The 13,904-nt window shown below is 35.6% G+C and overlaps 3 pseudogenes; 2 read left to right on the top strand and 1 right to left on the bottom strand.

Annotated features, from left to right (window-relative positions):
* Nucleotides 1-928: 928 nt before the first annotated feature.
* Nucleotides 929-2,391, bottom strand: LOC125419947 (photosystem II CP47 reaction center protein-like; annotated as a pseudogene).
* Nucleotides 2,392-6,699: 4,308 nt separating this feature from the next.
* On the top strand, nucleotides 6,700-8,878 carry LOC132799892 (photosystem I P700 chlorophyll a apoprotein A1-like; annotated as a pseudogene).
* A 1,169-nt stretch (nucleotides 8,879-10,047) lies between these two features.
* LOC125419943 (photosystem I P700 chlorophyll a apoprotein A2-like) lies at nucleotides 10,048-12,585 on the top strand (annotated as a pseudogene).
* The last annotated feature ends 1,319 nt before the right edge of the window (nucleotides 12,586-13,904 follow it).

Below are 13,904 nucleotides of genomic sequence, written 5' to 3'. Positions count from 1 at the left end.
GATTTGAAAAATTGTCGCCTCTATATGTCTTTACACATCCCTCAAAATTTCAGCCCCAAAATCCATTTGAAACCTGCGATATAAGATAAACAGTGGACCTATGTTGCTGGAAATTATGAATCCAACACCATAGGCATTTCAAGCATAACGTTCCTACTCTTTTGTGCATAGTTTTGCCTATGCTTTTGCATACATAACTTAGGCACAAAACATTATCCAAATGTACCTCACATCAATTAAAAATATACAAAAAAATATATATAAACTCATAAAAGGAAAGGAGGTGATACCAAGGTGTGCATGCTAACCGGTGCATGCACCATCAAGTGCCAAAATTGCCACACTTCAACACTCTCAACGATTTGTGGAGCCATGAATCGTATTTTATATTCATTAAGATCTGTTGACTTTGTATACCGTTTGTAAATAAATGATCTTATCATAGACCCATTGTGGTATTGAAACTATATAATAATGGAAACAGAAACCCTTGTTGCCATCTTTATATCGAGTTTACTTGTAAGTTTTACTAGGTACACCTTATATACTGCTTTTGGGCAATCCTCTCAACAACTAAGAGATCCATTCGAGGAGCATAGAGACTAGTTAAAGTAATGAGACTCTCAATATTGAGTGGCTCATTACTTTCAATTGAGATAATGAAAAATCATTTCACCTTTTTAGTTGGAACTTTAGGTGGTTCTCCAAAAAAAGATAGCGAAAAAAATTATTCCTAAAGTTTAGACTAAGAGGAATGTATAAACCAATGCTTCCATAGATTCAATCGTGGTTTACATACTATTATAGCTTCCATTCCTATTTATTTGGGGTCGTCTCCCATATAAAGAAAGAGTAAGAGTCAAAGAAAAGGTATCGATTCAAATCGATATTTGTCTGGTATCCTACTCACAAAACTAAAAATGAAAAACAACAAAACAATATTCTATCAGATTACTTGTCTTCTTGTAGTTGGATCTCCAAGTTTTTGGAATGCTCCAAATTCTACTTGAGCATCCAAATCGGGGTCAATACCAGCAAAAACATCCCTGAACAAGGTTCTAGCACCATGCCCAATATGTCTGAAGAAAAACAGCAAAGCAAATGAAGCATGTCCAAAAGTAAACCAACCCCTTGGACTGCTATGAAAAACACTGTCAAATTTCAAAGTAGCAAGATGCAATCCAAAAATTTCACCCAATTGAGCACGTTTAGCATATTTTTTCACAGTAGCGGGATCACTATAACTGACTCCATTGAGTTCACCGCCATAGAACTCAACAGTTCCACCTACTTGTTCGACACTGTATTTCGATTCGACCCGTCCAAAAGGAACATCGGCTCTAACAATTCCATCTCCATCTACCAAAATAACCGAAAATGTTTCAAAAAAAGTAGGCATACAACATACAAAAAGTTCATGACCCTCTTTATCTCTAAAAATAGGGTGTCCTAACCACCCAACAGCAATTCCATCCCCATTGTCCATTGAGCCTACTCGGAATAATCCCCCGTTTGTTGGATTATTTCCGATGTAATCATAAAAAGCTAATTTTTTAGGAGTTTTAGACCAAGCTTCGGATAAACTTTGATTTTTGACTAGCCCAACACCAACTCATCGATATATTTCTTATGGAAAGTATCCTTAATCCCATTGATAACAAGTGGGACCAAATAATTCTATCAGGTAGTTACCGAACCATACCACAGTGTTCCAGCAACAACAAAAGCTGCAAAAAAGACAGCAGTGATACTACTAGAAAGGGCGGTTTCAATATTTCCCATACGTAATCCTTTGTATAGATGGAATAGACCCGCCAATATGCCCAACGTCCCTGCTGCAATATGATGAGAGGTTATTCCTCCCAGAACAAAAGGATCAAAGCCTTCCACACCCCATGCCAAATTTACAAATTGTACCCTTCCGGTTAGTCCATAAGGATTGGATACCCATATTCGTGGACCATACAATCCTGTTACATGAAATGCGCCAAAACCAAAGTAAGCCAGCCTTTTAAGAAATAAATGAATTCCAAAGATTTTGGGCAAATCCAATGAGGGTTTTCCTATACATTCATCACAAAATATTTCTAGATCCTAATACACCCAGTGCCAGATAGCTGCCAAAAAGCGTAAGCCATAAAACACAATATGTGCACCGGCCATGCCTTCGTAACTCCAAATACCTGTATTCATTATAGTCCTTCCTATGATACTCCAACCGCCCCATGAATTGGTTATTCCTAAACGAGTCATGAAGGGTATAACAAACATCCCTTGTCTCCACATTGGATCTAGAATAGGGTCAGAGGGATCAAAAATCACTAATTCGTATAGAGCCATCGAATCGGCCCAACCAGCAACTAGAGCTGTATGCATTATATGGACAGCAAGCAAACATCCAAGATCATTCAATACAATGGTATGAACATGATACCAAGGCAACCCATGGAAATACCCCTCTATCAACAAAAAATAAATACTATGTAACTTTATTGCACTCGAAAAAAACTATACTATAGACTTTCCCTTTTGAGTGGATTATCTCGGGGAAAGGATTAATATTTGTTCTATTATTTTTGTAATAATGGAACAATTTTTTTTGTAGGAACAAAAGGAAGCAGATCTATTATACACCCGATAAGTACCAATACGCAATGGTAAGAGGTTGATACCTTTTATATGAGTGACTGCATTTATATTTTGTTTTTCATCATTCAAAGGACCTATTTAAAAGAATTTTCCTTTAGTATTTCTATCTTCCTTTTCTATAAACTTATTAGATCTATGGATAAAATAGGATAAAGCACAATATTATTAAGACAATAAATACATTGTTACGCTTTCACATCAAAGTGAGCTATCGTAATTAATTTTTATCTAATTTAATGCTTATTGGTGTTCCAAAAGTTCCTTTATGAAACCCCGGAGAGGAAGATGCATCGTGGATTGACACATAGTGCGACTTGTCAGATATATTTGGTCATACGGTATTTCCCCGTTCTCTTACCTGATCGAGATATCCTCTCTTTCGCCCAAGAAAGGTTTATTGAATCATCAAAAATTTGGAGCGTGAAATACAATGAAGTGCAACTTAAACTATTTTTTAGTGGCGTATATAGATTAATATTCTTAATTATAATAATTTATAATTTATGGTTGGCTTGGTTAGACAAAAAAAAAATGAAATATAATATTAATATACAGGCTTCGTTTAGAAAAAAAAAAACCAATTGGTAATATATCTATAATTACCAGTTATATCATATTCTATTTATAAAGATTTTCCATTTATAATATATAATAATGATCTCAAAATGTTAATCAATTGAGTAATGTGAAGAATGCATTGAATATTTACTATTTAGCGGGAGACATGGAATATAAAAAAAAAAAAAAAAAGTCGTAGCAAAAGGACATGGTATTGAGGCATTTTTCCTATATGTTCAAATCCAAATCGGGCATATCTTTACTTAGAGTAGAGCCTAAACCTAAAAAAAGTTGAAGAAGACCGTTCAGGAACAAGAAAATTACATCGTGATTTGGATTGGATCCCGATGAAACAATACATCAATGAGAAGTTAGTCCAATAAGTTTAGTGACTTTTTTTATTTATAGGTTTTTAATTTATATATAAATTAAAACAGGCCAAAACTCATCTTTCTTGAAACATGAAAGAAAAAGCCCATGTTTGTTACAAGTTAAAAATGAGACTATTTCATTTCAATCTTTGTGGATTCCATGTATTATTCTCATTATGCATATAAAGGAGGAGCTGTATGAGATGAAAATCTCATGTACGGTTTTGAAATGGAGATTCTTTGAATCAAACGACGGCCGTAATGGATGTTGGCTCAATCCTGATACGAACCTAGGACAACCTGCGCCTAAACCCCTATTATATTAGCCCGGATCTAATTATGTTCAAGTTTTAATGGTCACCTCAACCCCTAATCAACCTGTGATAAGAAACCTTGGTATATCGAAGATGCCATAATAGGTGATGGAATTCCTATTGATAAGTCAAACTAAAACACTCACTCACTAATGGTGTTTTAAGTGTTCAAAAGAACAAAGAGAAATTCAATCTCACAAAATAAATTCTGAATATTATTAATGGTGTGTTCTTCCTAAAAAACAAGCCCTTTTATAGGATAAGAGAAAACAAAATAAAACCCTAAAATAAAAAGGAAAAACTGACCATGCAATGAAGAATCCTAATATGGTCGAAAGTCTCCTCCTTTCCTAATCTAATTTGGATTAATTAATTCCTTTATTTTGAATTAGGAATTAGTTGATTTACAGTGAAAATAATAAAATAATAAATTTCCTAAACTTATTTTTCCAGAAAAAAAAAAGTAATGGTAATTTCCTAAAACAAAAAGTAGAATCAAATTAGGAAACTAAAATACTAGTTTTTTGACTAAATTGACTTTGACCAATCTTTGACCAATGTGAGCTTCAAATCAGCTTGAGTATACATTTTAGGATGACAAAGAAGCTTATTATGGAGTCCCACACGTTGCCTTTGCTTGGAAGAAAGAGAAAAAGCCAACTCAGTAAAATACAGTAAAGCCAGCAAGCAATACAACAATTTTCGGTCAAATTTTTTAAGCTGTCCGTACAAGTCCGTACAAGTTGGTTTTCTTCTGCCTTGACTTGTTTCCATGACCTCTTAGTGATATTTATTGAATCCATAAAGAGTTGGAACCATTTCTTGCTGCCCAGACTCTATAAATGCATAAAAACTGCTACCCAGGTCTGTATCGGCTTCCACCACTTGTATGCCCAAAACAGGTCTTGGATCTTTAGGTATGGACAAGTTCTCTTGAGAATGAATTACCCCCTGGATAAAGGCAGTAAATTTTTCCCTAAACCTCTTAGCTTGAGCCCTAGTGATCGGCCCGGTCTTCATCCGTATTGGGTTAGTAACCCAGCAGGTTGTCTGTTCTGTGGGCATGGACAGATTCGCATCAAATCCGAAGAAAATTATGCGAAAGCTTTACAGAATTATTATGAAGCTATGCGATTAGAAATTGATCCCTATGATCGAAGTTATATACTCTATAACATAGGCCTTATCCACACAAGGAACGAAGAACATACGAAAGCTTTGAAATATTATTTTCGGGCACTAGAGTGGAACCCATTCTTGCCATAAGCTTTTAATAATATGGCCATGATCTATCATTACGTGCGACTATCTCCACTATAGAAAGGGAAAGAAAAAGTAAATCCGTTAATAAATACTAGAAAAAATAGACTTTCTACGTATGTATCGTTCAAAACAACGATTTTATCAGCTGTAGGAAAGAAATGCACTTCATAGAAGTGGAAATATGACTAAATTTGTATGCCTAGATACTTTATTCTATGGATAAAGGGTCTAATTGAAAAGGAAGCACTGTAAATATCAATTTATGAGATTCTGGCCAATACAATAACAACTGCTTACTTATGTCATGATATGAGATAAAAGTTAGTGATTCACTTATGTAATAGAGTTGATCCCCTAAGGTACTGAGCGGCGATGTAGCATCAGATCCCAACGATAGTAAGTCTTTTCCTTCTTATGAAGAAATTCTTTTTCAAAGATTCTATATAAATTTATATCTGAAACCGAGATAGTTACCTTTTAGAAAATTCTAATGATAGCGGAAATACTTATGCTTTATGAAGGTGGGAGAAAAGATAAAACTGATTAAATCATTAAGCAAAATTAAAGTTTGAAACTCATAACCTCTTTTGGTTAACGCCAGAGAAAAAAAAAAGGGATAGACCCATTAGAAATCTTATTCAATTATATATGGTAGATTAAAAAAATGAGATACTAAAAGAATTTGACTGCTGAGCCATATGAGGTCGGAAACTCTCAAGTACGGTTCTAAGGGAAGGAATTTACCTGCCTATTTCGACCCGGGAGAATAGGCCATTCAACAAGGAGATTCTGAAATTACAGAGGCTTGGTTTGACCAAGCTGCCAAGTATTGGAAACAGGATATATGCTTACCCCTCGAAGTTATATTGAAGCACAAAAGGCGTTTCGAATGAGAACACTATTTTATTCTAACTATTTTTTTATTTTATATATTTTTTATTTGTTATAATGAATTGTTTATGAATTGTTTGTTGTCTCTATCAGTCAAATAAAATGGATCATTCCTCTGGGAAGAACCAATCAAAAAATTTCATCATATCCCTTCTCCTTCTAAGATTGTTCTATTTCGTCTGTTATTTCATAGGGATAAATGATATGCAGATAAGTTAGAAAATATATTTCTTTTATGCTGTTAATAATAATAACTAATAAAAGTAAAAGAGACCTTCGAATGACTAAATAGAAATACTAGTATGTCTCTTAGTAATGACTAATGATTGTTCACATGGTTTGGAATAGAGTAATAGTAATATATCCATGTAAGGCATAAAGTGTCTTCATTTTGGAACTTCTAATTGAGAGATGAATACATTAGGTTGCACAAAAAAGAATGCATCAATTCAAAGCCCCCCAAAAAGATTTTATAAGATTAAAAAGGTCCATTATGCGCCCCCTAGCTATGTCATAATAGATCCGAACACTTACCCCGGATCTACTTCCAAATCATAATTGCTCTAGTGAATAACTAAAGAAAATAGATAGATGGGAGATAGAAGATAAAAAACTAAGTCTAAACATCTCTCATAGGTTCACTAATTACTTAACAATTGGCAGGTCTCTTTGTATGTGTTGTCCAAAAAGGAGAGGACTCAATGATTATTCATTCATCAAAACCAAAAGTTAAAATTTTGGTAGATTGGGATCCCATAAAAACTTCTTTCGAGGAATGGGCCAGGTCAGGTCATTTCTCTGGAACAATAGCTAAAGGACCAGATACTATCACTTGGATCTGGAACCTACACGCTGATGCTCACGATTTTGATAGTCATACCAATGATTTGGAGGAGATCTCTCGAAAAGTATTTAGTGCCCATTTCAGTCAACTCTCCATCATTTTTCTTTGGCTGAGTGGTATGTATTTCCACGGTGCTTGTTTTTCCAATTATGGAGCATGACTTAGCGATCCTACTCACATTGGACCTAGTGCCCAGGTGGTTTGGCCAATAATGGGTCAAGAAATATTGAATGGTGATGTAGGCGGTGGTTTCCGAGGAATACACATAACCTCTGGTTTTTTCATTTTTGGCAATCATCTGGAATAACTAATGAATTACAGCTCTATTGTACTGCAATTAGTGCTTTGGTTTTTACAGGCTTAATGCTTTTTGCCGGTTTGTTCCATTATCACAAAGCTGCTCCAAAATTGGCTTTGTTCCAAGATGTAAAATCTATGTTGAATCATCATTTGGCAGGGTTATTAGGACTTGGGTCTCTTTCTTGGGCAGGGCATTAAGTACATGTATCTTTACCGATTAAACAATTTCTAAATGCTGGAGTAGATCCTAAAGAGATTCCACTTCCCCATGAATTTATCTTGAATCGGGATCTTTTGGCTCAACTTTATCCTAGTTTTACAGAGGGAGTAACCCCCTTTTTCACCTTAAATTGGTCAAAATATGCAAAATTTCTTACCTTTCGTGGAGGATTAGTTCTAGTAACCGAGAGTCTATGGCTGACCGATATAGCACACCATCATTTAGCTATTGCAATTCTTTCCTAATAGCAGGTCACATGTATGGGACCAACTGGGGCATTAGTCATGCCATAAAAGATATTTTAGAGGCTCATAGAGGCCCATTTACCGGCCAGGGCCATAAAGGTCTATATGAGATCCTAACAACATCATGGCACACTCAACTATCTATTAACCTACCTATGTTGGGCTCTTTAACCATTGTTGTAGCTCACCATATGTATTCGATGCCCCCTTATCCATATCTAGCTACTGACTATGGTACATAACTTTCATTGCTCACATATCACTTGTGGATTGGTGAATTTCTCATAGTTGGTGCTGCTGCACATGTAGCCATTTTTATGGTAAGAGACTATGATCCAACTACTCGATACAATGATCTATTAGATCGTGTCCTTAAACATCACGATGCAATCATATCACATCTCAACTGGGTATGTATATTTTTAAGCTTTCACAATTTTGGTTTGTATATTCATTATGGTACTATGAGCACTTTAGGGCATCCCCAATATATGTTTTCAGATACTACTATACAATTACAACTCGTCTTTGCTCAACGGATACAAAACACCCATGCTTTAGCGCCTAGCACAATGGACCCTAGTTCAATAACAAGTACCAGTTTAACTTGGGGGGTGGTGATTTAGTGGCCATGGGCGGCAAGGTTGCTTTGTTACCTATTCCATTAGGAACGGTCGATTTTTTGGTACATCACATTCATGCATTTACGATTCATGTGACGATATTGATACTTCTGAAAGGTGTTCTATTTTCTCATACTTCACGTTTAATACAAGATAAAGCAAATCTTGGTTTTTGTTTCCCTTGTGATGGGCCTGGAAGGGGGGGTTGGGACATGTCAAGTATTCACTTGGGATCATGTCTTCTTAGGGCTATTTAGGATGTATAATTCAATTTTAATAGTAATATTCCATTTCAGTTGGAAAATGCAGTTAGATGTTTGGGGTAGTATAAGTGATAGTGGTAACTCATATCACGAGAGGTAACTTTGCGCAAAGTTCCATTACAATTAATGGGTGGCTCTGCGATTTCTTATGGGCACAAGCATCCCAGGTAATTCAGTCCTATCGTTTTCATTATCTGCATATGGCCTTTTTTTCGTAGGTGCTCATTTTGTATGGGCTTTTAGTCTAATGTTTCTATTTAGCGGGCGTGGTTGTTGGAAAGAACTGATTGAATGCATCGTTTGGGCTCATAATAAATTAAAAGTGATACGAACGTAGGACGACCTGCTCGTAAACCAGTATTATATTAGCCCGGATCTAATTATGTTCAAGTTATAATGGTCACCTTGACCCCTAACCAGCCCATGATTAGAAACCTTGGTATAGAATGAAGACGCCAAAATAAGTGATGGAAGGCCTATTGATAAGTCAAGCTAAAACACTTATTCACTAATGGTGTTTTAGTTGTTCAAAGAGAACAAAGAGAATTTAATCTCACAAACAATTTTTTGTATATAATTGAAGCTTAATTCTTATTGAAAAATAAGCCTTTAAATTGGCTACAAAGTCACGAAATAAAACCCTTAAAACTAAAGAGAAAAATCGACCATACAAAGTAGTTTCCTATGGTGGCCAAAATTCTCACTCCTTTCCTAATCTAATTTGGATTAATTAATTCCTTTATTTTGAATTAGGAATTAATTAATTTGCAATGAAAATAATAAAATGGTAACTTTCCTAAACATATTTTTTCTGGCACATAAATAAATAAAAACCAAAAATTAATGATAATTTCCTAAAATAAAAAGTAGAATCAGATTAGGAAACTAAAATACTAGCTTTTTGACTAAGTTGACTTTGACCATTCTTTGACCAATTTGAGCTCCAAATCAGCTTCAATATGCTTTGTAGGATGCCAAATAATCTTATCATGAAGTCCCACACGTTGCCCTTGCTTGGAAGAAAGAGAAAAAGCCAACTCAGCACAATACAGTAAAGCTAGCACAAAATACAGCGAAAACTGGCCAAAATTACTAACTGTTTGTACAACCCCTTTTTGGACAATTTTGAAGCTGATTTGACTTGATTCCATGTCCTTGTAGACATATGTATTGAATCCATGAAACATTGGAACCATTTCATGCTTCCCGGCCTCCATAATTGCACCAAAACCACTACTCGGGTTCGTACCAGCTTCCACCATTTGTATGCTCAAGATAGGTCTTTGATCTTTAGGTATGGACAAGCACTTTTGAATATGAATTACTCCCTTGATAAAGGCAGCAAGATTGTCCTTAAACTTCTTAGCCTGAGCACTAGTGATCGGTCCGGTCTTCATCCGTATCAGGTCGTCACCCTAGTGGGTTGTGGGTTGAGCGGGTTCCGACGGACTCGCATCAAAAAGTTGCTCCTGCTACTTAGCCTAAAGCCTTAAGCATTGCCCAAGGATGTGCTATAGGAGTAACCCATTACCTTCTGGGTGGAATTGCCACAACATGGGCATTCTTCTTCGCAAGAATTATTGCAGTAGGATAATGACTAGTAGGATTTGAAAGGCATTATGGCATTAAGTTTCCAAGGTTTAGCTAAGGCTTATCTCAGGACCCCACTACTCATCGTATTTGGTTTGGTATTGCTATTACTGAGGAACGTCTTTACCAGAATATTTTTGCTTCCCATTTTGGGCAATTAACAATAATTTTTCTGTGGACTTTTGGAAATATATTTCATGTAGCTTGGTAAGGAAACTTTGAGGCATGGGTACAAGACCCTTTATGGGTAAGACCTATTGCTCATGCAATTTGGGATCCAATTTTGGTCAATCAGCTATGGAGGCTTTTACTTGTGCCGCGGAGGGGGGGGGGGGGGGGGCGGGGGCTGGCTCATAGCCCAGTGAATATCACTTATTTTGGTGTTTATCAGTGGTGGTATATAATCGGTTTAAGTACTAATGGAGATCTTCATAATGGAGCTCTTTTTCTATTATTTATTTCTACCATATATTTAATAGCCAGTTGGTTACACCTATAATCAAAATGGAAACCGAGCATTTTTTTTTTGTTTAAAAATGCCGAATCGCACCTCATTCATCATTTATTAGTACTATTCGAAGTAAGTTCCTTGGCTTGGACAGGACATTTAGTTCATGTTGCTATTTTGGGAGCCAGAGGGGAATACGTTCGTTGGAATAATTTCTCAGATGTATTGTCGCACCCCCAAGGATTAGGCCCACTTTTTATAGGTCAGTGGAATCTTTATGCTCAAAACCCCAATTCAAGTAGTCATTTATTTGGTACCTCCCAAAGGACCAGAACTGCCATTCTAACTTTTCTTGGAGGATTCGATCCATAAATGCAAAGTTTATGGCTGACAGATAATGCTCATCATCATTTAGCTATTGCATTTATTTTTCTTATTGCTGGTCATATGTAGAACTAATTTCGGGATTGGGCATAGTATAAAAAATCTTTTAGAAGCATATATTCCTCTAGGGGGCGACTAGGGCATGGACATACGGGTCTTTATGACACAATAAATAATTCGATTCATTTTCAATCAAGCCTTGACCTAGCCTCTTTAGAGGTTATTACTTCCTTGGTCGCTCAACATATGTATTATTTGCCCGCTTATACATTCATAGCACATGACTTTACTACTCAAGCTACTTTATTTACTCATCACCAATACTTCGTAGGATTCATCATGACAGGGGCTTTTGCTCATGGAGCTATATTTTTTATTAGAGATTACAATCCACAACAGAATGAGGATAATGTATTGGCAAGAATGTTAGACCATAAAGAAGCCATTATCTCCCATTTAAGTTGGGCCAGCCTCTTTATGGGGTTCCATACTTTAGGACTTTATGTTTGTAATGATGTCATGCTTGTTTTTGGTACTCCAAAGAAACAGATTTGATCGAACCTGTATTTGCCCAATGGATACAATCGATTCATGGTAAAACTTCATATGGGTTCGATGTACTTTTGTCTTCAACGAATGGTCCCGCATTGAATGCAGGTCAAAACATATGGTTGCCTGGCTGGTTAAATGCTGTTAATGAGAATAGTAATTCACTATTCATAACAATAGGACCCGAAGACTTCTTTGTTCATCATGCTATTTCTTTATGTTTACATACACCTACATTGATCTTAGTAAAAAGGGCTTTAGATGCATGTGGTTCCAAGTTAATGCCAGATAAAAAGGATTTTGGTTATAGTTTTCCTTGTGACGATCCGGGACGAGGTGGTACTTGTGATATTTCGGCTTGGGACGCATTTTGTTTGACGATTTTCTGGATATTAAATACCATTGAATGGGTGACTTTTTATTGGCATTGGAAGCACATCACATTATGGCAGGGTAGTGTTTCACAATTTAATGAGTCTTCCACTTATTTGATGGGATGGTTAAACAATTATTTATGGTTAAACTCTTCACAACTTATCAATGGATATGACCCTTTTGGTATGAATAGTTTATCGGTTTGGGCATGGATGTTTTTATTTAGACATCTTGTTTGGGCTACTGGGTTTATGTTCTTAATTTCCTGGTGTGGATATTGGCAGGAATTGATTGAAACTTTAGCATAGGTTCATGAACGAACACCTTTGGCTAATTTGATTCGATGGAGAGATAAATTGGTGGCTCTTTCCATTGTGCAAGCAAGATTGGTTTGGTTAGCCCACTTTTCTGTAGGTTATATATTCACTTATGCGGCCTTCTCGATTGCCTCTACATCAGGCAAATTTGGTTAATTCTTTTTTTTATGTGTTGTATTATCCTCGATAATATCATATCTTTCGATGGAGAAGGGTGACTGCCTTATTATATTTCTACGTCTAGGATCCGACTTGTATCATTGAAACTAAACTAATAGGAATTCAACCATTATGGCAAGAAAAAGTTTGATTCAAAGGGAGAAGAAGAGGCAAAAATTGGAACAAAAATATCATTTGATTCATCGATCCTCAAAAAAAGAAATAAGCAAAGTTCTGTCATTGAGTGAAAAATGGGAAATTCATGGAAACTTACAATCCCCACCCCGTAATAGTGTACCTACACTCCTTCATCGACGTTGTTTTTCGACTGGAAGACCAAGAGCTAACTATCGAGACTTTGGTCTATCCGGACACATACTTTGTGAAATGCTTTATGCATATTTGTTGCCCGGAGCAACAAGATCGAGTTGGTAAGGATTAAACAATCTCTTCATTTTTCTATTCATTTCTATGATCGATGATCATAGAGGGCCCCTTTACCATTATGTATAAATGGGCTATCCTATTTGTACAGATATGGTCGAGAGGCCCGTTCAATCCTTGTTTGCCCATTAGTTTCCCACTTGTCTTTTCATCACGGGTAGAGTAGCTTGGTAGCTCGCAAGGCTCATAACCTTGAGGTTAAGGGTTCAAATCTAGTCTCTACAACATTTTTTTTGACAAAAACTTTTAGGTTTGGTTTTGTTAATTTGTTAACTAGTAATTGATTACCATTTTTCTTTGGGAGCGGGGGAAAAAGAAGGGGGGATAGAACCAATATACTATTATGATCAACTTTACTTAATCCTTTATTCTGTTAACTTAAATACATTAAGTTATTATTCCAGGCGGATAGCGGGACTCGAACCTGCAAGGAGAATTCCAGGCGGATAGCGGGACTCAAACCTGCATCTTCTCCTTGGCAAAGAGAAATTTTACCATTCGACTATATCCACATATTTTTTTTTTCGTTTTTGATACAAAATGTATAGATTATATTGGAGCAAAGCTAGGCCAAATACTCTCTTTCATTTTTATATTTTATGTTATTTATAGTATATATAATTATATATAATATAATTTTAAAATTTATTATATTATGATATAATATTTGTTTATATAGTTTATATATAATTTATAATACATATTTATTTCATATTTATATAAACAAAAATTTACAAAACAAATACACAAATACAATATGTTTGAACCCTCTCTCTAATTTTTAGAATTTTTTTCTTTATTTGTATTTTATTTTTGGGGCTTATATGGATTTTTAATGTGTCTCACAACCTAAAAGAATTCGGGGAAGGGTCAATTGTAGATTTAAAGCGAATAGGTTCAAAAGATGAGAGAATTAAGGATACTCACTAGAAAGACTAAACTAATCCATAATGATGTACCGGAATATACAACATTTTTGTTACCCGCCCAGCCATCAGGAGAAGCAAATAAAACGGATACACTAATCAGTAAGATTGATGAAGTAGCAATTAATGCAAAAACAGCCAATTGGAAAGAAATAGTAATGTTTCTAATCC

This window comes from Ziziphus jujuba, chromosome 11 (genome assembly GCF_031755915.1).
Source record: "Ziziphus jujuba cultivar Dongzao chromosome 11, ASM3175591v1".
NCBI lineage: Eukaryota > Viridiplantae > Streptophyta > Magnoliopsida > Rosales > Rhamnaceae > Ziziphus > Ziziphus jujuba.
The sequence above is the reverse complement of the archived record's forward strand: the minus strand, read 5'-3'. Positions and strand labels throughout refer to the sequence as shown.